The following is a 7,426-nucleotide window of genomic DNA, read 5'->3' as shown; positions in this document are numbered from 1 at the left end:
ACACACACACACACACACACACACACACACACACACACACACACACACACTCGTGGCGCATTCGGTAGAGTTCCCGGCTGCCAATATGGCGGTCCGGGTTCGAATCCCGCCAAGGGCTGAAATAATTTCAGTATCGCTGCGCTACGAGTTGTTTTTCCAACTCTCGTGTGCGGGGAGTTGGGGATGTAAGGTCACAGCATTACCCATAGATATGCCATATATGAGCTCTGAACTCTTACGGGAGGGAAATAGCTGTCGATCACGAGTCCAACACGTGATCGAAAACCAGTGATTCACACACACACACACACACACACACACACACACACACACACACACACACACACACACACACACACACACACACACACACACACACACAGACAACGGATGGTAAAAGAAAAAGAACGTAGATAAATTTCCTATGTTATTACCGAAATGTCTCGGTTTGATACGAGGAATAAGATAGTATGGCGTTAGGCAGAATTGGATTTCTGTAAGGGCGTCACCTTGGCGATGAGATTAATTACAACAGCCTCGGGCATAGTGGTCTTCCTCGAATCTGAACGAGGTTGACAGTGAAATGGGAGGAAATTAATTACAACAGCCTCCGGCGTAGTGGTCTTCCTCGAATCTGAACAAGGTTGACAGTGACATGGTTTAACGTCACATACTCCCCCCTATCGGAAGGCTAGGACGGTGCCCCTCACAGAGGAGTTTGTAACGTGGAATTGAATGAACCATGCCCTTGGTTCAACTTCGCCGGTGGCAGGGTTCGAGCCGCCATCCCCCTCGACCTTCGCGGCAAGAAACGACGCGCTAATCCGCTCAGACAGTCTGATAATACCCGTAATGAATGGTGTAGAGGGGGCATAGTCAAAGTTAAAATGCAAACAAGGTCATCATATTAAAACAACAGGGCAGGACTCGCAGTAATGGATTTAAACTGGACAAATTTAGATTTAAGAAGGAAATAGGCAAGAATTGGTTTACTAATAGGGTGGTCGACGAATGGAATAGACTTAGTAACCATGTAGTGAGCGTTGAAACTATCAGGTGTTTTAAGAAACGATTAGACAACTTTATGGATGGGGATGACAGGTGGTGATGGATACGCAACTGCCTAGTGTAGGCCTTATGGTCTCTTGCAGTCTCCCTCAGTCTTATGTTCTCATGTTCTAATGAGTTTAGGCCAAAATGTCCCTTTAAGCTTTACGAAATCTTCTGATGATAAATCAAAGTCACATTAAGAGATAACCAAGCTTTTGAAAAATTGAAAAAAATTATTTTTATCTTTTTGAACATTAATGACTGTTTTCTGAGTGGGGATCCTTAAGTTCGTTTTTTTTCATTTTTTTAACTGGGAGTCATGTATGTGAACATTTGTGTGAATACAAAAGAAAAAAGGTGGTGGGGGGGAGGAGAAGGAGGAAGAGGAGAGGAGGAGGAGAATGAAGAGGAGGAGAGGATGAGAGGATTAGGAGGAGAACGAAGAGGAGAAGAGGAGGAGGAGGAGAACGAAGAGGAGGAGAGGAGGATGAGGAGAAATAAGTGAAGGAGAGGAGGAGGAGAACGAAGAGGAGTAGAGGAGGAGGAAAACAAAGAGAAGGAGAAGAGGAAGAGGAGGAGGAGGAGGAGGAGGAGGAGGAGGAGAACGAAGAGGAGGAGACAGAGGAGGAGAGGAGGGGGCGGAAAAAAGAAGAGGAAAAGGAGGAGAAGAACGAAGAGGAAGAGGAGGCAGAGGAGGAGGAAAACGAAGAAGAGGAGGAGAGGAGGAGGAGAAGAACGAAAAGGAGGAGAACGACGGAGGAGGAGGAAGGGGAAGCAGGTCAAAACAATTACTTATTCAGGCTAATGACCAAGTATTATACCTGATGAACCTTTGCCTCTCCTGGGGCGCGCGCAAAGAACTCGGCGCTCGATTAGTTTCGGGGCCGCGAGGCAGAAGGAGGCCCGAATTACCCATGCAAGATTCTCCAGCCCGTAAGGTCTGTCTCCGGATGTCTCCCTGTCAAATTTCTTCTCAGGGTTTTAAGTGATACAGACAGAGCATGCATGCATGCATACATGGATGCATGCATACATACATACATACATACATACATACATACATACATACATGCATACATACATACATACGTACATATACAGTACACATACATACATACACACACACGTACACACAGATACATACATACATGCATACATTACATACATACATAACATAACATACATACATACATACATATATACATACATGCATACATGCATACATACATACATACATACATACATACATACATACATACATACATACATACATACATACATACATACATACATACATACATACATACATACATACATGCATACATGCATACATGCATACATACATACATACATATTTGCATACATGCATACATGCATACATACATACATACATACATACATACATACATACATACATACATACATATGTACAAACATATATACATACATACAGTACATACTTAGGGTACATTCGGTACATACGACACATACGGTATATACATACATACATGCACACATGCATACACACATGCATACACACATGCATACATACATACATACATACATACATACATACATACATACGTACATACATATATACATACATACATACATACATACATGCATACATACATACATACATACATACATACATACATACATACATACATACTGTGCATACATGCATATACCAACGGCTTTTTCCCCCTTACAATGGAGGTAGCCAAAAACGAAGGCACAAAATTCACTCCCACCCATTCCATCCCCACACATCCCACTCCCATACATATATACATACATACATACATATATATATTTACATACATACATATATACATAAATACATACATGTCCAGATGGATAATACATATACATACATACATACATACATACATACATACATACATACATACATACATACATACATACATACATACATACATACATACATATACACATGCATACACACATGCATACATACATGCATACATACATACATACATACATACATACATACATACGTAATGCATACATATATACATACATACATACGTACATACATACATACGTACATACATGCATACACACATGAATACATACATGCATACATACATACATACATATATACATGCATACATACACATACATATACATACATATATACACATATACATACATACATAAATGCATACATGCATACATGCATTCATGCATATGTGCATACATACTTCCTCTTTTCTTGGCTCCTCCTGGATGACGGGTCATCCCTGCATCTCGCCCACTGCCCTGGGTCTGAAGCAATGTAGCAAGACACAGCACATCCACAGCAAGGCCGCTTCATTTAATCGGCGTCCCCCTTCCTCTCCGTCCCCTCATGCAGCAAAAGAGAAGACGGGGAGAAATCCCTTTGGGCCGCGACAAAATATCATTCACACAGCCAGAGCACGTACAGGTATTTACAACTTACCTCCCGGTTTCTTGCTTGGGTGATTTTGCAATTGCACATCTTCGGTGTAACCCGGAACGTTACTCCGGGTACACTATTGATACACTGAAGAGAAATACGATAGAGGGACATCCTCCGGCTTACGGCGAATCTTGCGGTTGGGAGAGTTTCGTGTTTTTTACATAATCGGACACTGCCGGTCCCAGGGAGGCCGTGCCGCGCTGGATTTGTCATTTTCCCGGAAACTCCATAACCTTCTTTGGTCTTTCTCCGTAACATTATCATTACAGGAACTGCAGCTTCTGACAGAAGGTTTCTGCAGTCATAGGTCTTGCCGAGGACACTTTGCGAGAAGCTATCTCCTCTGGAGGGCAATGTGAGGGCCATGTTTTTGAAATGTCTTCAGAAATAACTTCCTTGGCCTCTCTCCGCAACATGATTATTACAGGAACTGTAGCTTCTGAAAGAAGGTTTCTGTAGTCATGGGTCTTCCCGAGGACCCTTTGCGAGAAGCCATCTCTCTGGAGGGCAATGTGAGGGCCATGTTTTTGAGATGTCTTCATAAATAACTTTCCTTGGCCTCTCTCCGCAACATGATCATTACAGGAACTGTAGCTTCTGAAAGAAGGTTTCTGCAGTCATATGTCTTGCCGAGGACCCTCTGCGAGAAACCATCTCCTGGAGGGCAATGTGAGGGCCATGTTTTTGAGATGTCTTCAGAAATAACCTTCCTTGGCCTCTCTCCGCAACATGATCATTACAGGAACTGTAGCTTCTGAAAGAAGGTTTCTGCAAACATAGCTCTGGCCGAGGACCCTCTGCGAGAAGCCATCTCTCTGGAGGGCAATGTGAGGGCCATGTTTTTGAAATGTCTTCAGAAATAACTTCCTTGGCCTCTCTCCGCAACATGATTATTACAGGAACTGTAGCTTCTGAAAGAAGGTTTCTGCAGTCATAGGTCTTGCCGAGGACCCTTTGCGAGAAGCCATTTCTCTGGAGGGCAATGTGAGGGCCATGTTTTTGAGATGTCTTCGGAAATAGACCGAAGGGATTCGGCATGAAAGAATAAGTACCATCTTAAATGGAAGGGGTTCACATCTGTGGGTTGCCGGACACTTCATTCGAATCAACACATGATTACTGTGATGTACTGGGTACATACGTTTATTATCATACATTACCCACCAATAACGAAAATGATAAAGAGTTTGGGACAAGGGAAGACAGGCGTGGGGTTAGAAGAAAAGGGTTATACAGATTAGGGAGCTAGGGAGAAGGGGAGTAAGAGAGGAATGAAGGAAGAGGGAGTGAAGAAAGGGAGGAATGGTGCTGGGACGAGACCACGGTTCGTGTGAAGGCTTGTTTGGTCTGGACTTTGTGTCAATAAGACAACCCACATTCCGAATGTGGGTTCCCCTCTTTCCTTCGCTCTTCTCCACGTGCAGCTCCACAGGAAACGTGCTGTACAGTTCTGAGCTAAAGTCTTGACCGAAGTATGGCTTAAACCAGTGGTTGTTAACCTGGGTACCTATAACCCCCACGGGGTACGAAATTACCCTGGGGGTACGAGACATGATAGCCAATGCATGGTGCTGTATATTTACAATGAGAAAGCAAAGGAAGGTTTGTATCGCTATCCTTTTCATATGTTTGCATTGTATTTGTATTGTATATGGGGTACGAGACATGATAGCTTGTGCAATGGTACTGTACATTTACAATGAGAAAGCAAAGAAAGGTTTGTATCGCCATCCTTTTCATATGTTTGCATTGTATTTGTATCGTATATGGGGTACGAGATATGATAGCCAGTGCAATGGAACTGTATATTTACCATGAGGAAGCAAAGGAAGGTTTGTATCGCGATCCTTTTCATATGTTTGCATTGTATTTGTAAAGGATGGGGGTACGAGAATTGTTTCTGAGATATCAAGGGTACTAAGGGCACTGAAAAAGGATAAGAACCACTGGCTTTCATCCTTTGTTGCGCGGACGACCTCTACATTTTTTTTCCAGGTTAATGAAGAGTCTCTTCACCTGAAAGAAGACTCTCAAAATTGTCTTTTCGTCCATCGAGACCCCGAGTCTCCTCATGGAGCCTGAATAAGACCTTCTAATGCTGTCACCATAAAAAAGGGGTAGAATTGCTGTATATACGTTTTATGTTTTATTTTGTGTGTATATATATATTGCATGAACTCGTGATTCTAAATACGCAGAAAAACCACAAAGGAAAATGATAAATATATTGATGACCGAGCACTTTCGTCTATTCAGATTTCCTCAGGGTAACCCTGAGGATGTCTGAATAGACGAAAGCGCTCGGTCATCAATATATTTATAATTTTCCTTGGTTTTTCCACACACACACACACATACACACACACACACACACACACACACACACACACACACACACACACACACACACACACACACACATATATATATATATATATATATATATATATACATATACATATATGTATGTGTATACACACATATATTCTTCTTTCAACAGGAACTCTGTCTAGCCTAAGGAAACCTATCTAAGCTAATGGCTAAAAGCTAATGAAATTCTATAGATATTCAGTTCTGCCTGGGCGTAATATGGTGTTGTTTACGTGAGAGAGTTCTCGTACAGTCAAATATTCAGAAACAACAAGAGGTATACGTCAGTAAGCGCATAGCTGCGACCAAATTTGTCTCTTCTGCCCAGTGTGTGTTTGCACTGCATGGGCAGGTGACAATCACTCGGGTCCGTCCATTGCGAAGCGAAAGAACCGAATCTCCTAATCAAACAAAACCTCCTTTCGTTGTACGCGTTTCCCAATACACTACTTGTTTTCCAGCGTATCTTTCTTATATGGAAACTGATCATTTCAGCAATGTCAGGAAATTGTGTTCGTAAGCGGAGGTCACATGGAAAAGAAGAATTTTGGCTCCTGTGCCACGTTTCTCTCCTCTCCCTGTCACTGTGGTAACTGTTGTTATATGAATAGAAACAGAGAATATTGTTACACCTGGTTGTATATATATATATATATATATATTTATATATACATATATATACATATATACATATATATATATATATCTATATATATATAATATATATATAGCGTGTGTAAGTATATATACGTATGTATATCTATATATATACATATAGATATATAGATATATATATATTTACTTATATATATATATATACATATATATATACATGTGTATGTATATATATATATATTCTGTTAAAAACGACAGCAAAAGAATTATTGATTAGTTTTTTCCGTGAGCTCTCAAGCTTGCGAAAAGTAGATTTTTTTTTTTTTTTTTTGGTAGGGGGAAAGGGAGTAAATCAGATTTCCAAAATTCATAGGAAACACAAAAGTTATAATAGACACAAAAGTATAGTACACAATAAACACAATACAAGAAATTAATACAAGAAATACAGCAAAAAACAAAATACAAGCACAACAAAATAGTTATCAAGACGTTTCGCAGATCTTTCTGCATCCTCAGTTGAAGTGAAAAGAAAGGGAAAGGGAGCATATTTTAAATGAAATGGGAAGCACGGGGAGAAGTCACCGTGTTGCAACTGGGGGAAGTCACACGCAGGACCACAAACACTGGGAGAGATCACAAGTTGGCGGAAATGGTACTCGGGGAGGTCACTCCCGGGTTCGGCGCCAATCTGCTTCTCAGTCTTTGGGAACGACGTATGGTAGGAAGTTCTTCCCTTTCGCGGGGAATGGGGAGCCTCTGGGAAGGAGAGCCCGATGTCTTGGGATTGTCCATCTGGCTCCTCCCAAGACATCGGGCTCTCCTTCCCAGAGGCTCCCCATTCCCCGCGAAAGGGAAGAACTTCCTACCATACGTCGTTCCCAAAGACTGAGAAGCAGATTGGCGCCGAACCCGGGAGTGACC

Source organism: Oratosquilla oratoria, chromosome 1, assembly GCF_046742065.1.
Source record: "Oratosquilla oratoria isolate Oo_2021 chromosome 1, ASM4674206v1, whole genome shotgun sequence".
NCBI classification, from domain to species: Eukaryota; Metazoa; Arthropoda; class Malacostraca; order Stomatopoda; family Squillidae; genus Oratosquilla; species Oratosquilla oratoria.
The sequence above is the reverse complement of the archived record's forward strand: the minus strand, read 5'-3'. Positions refer to the sequence as shown.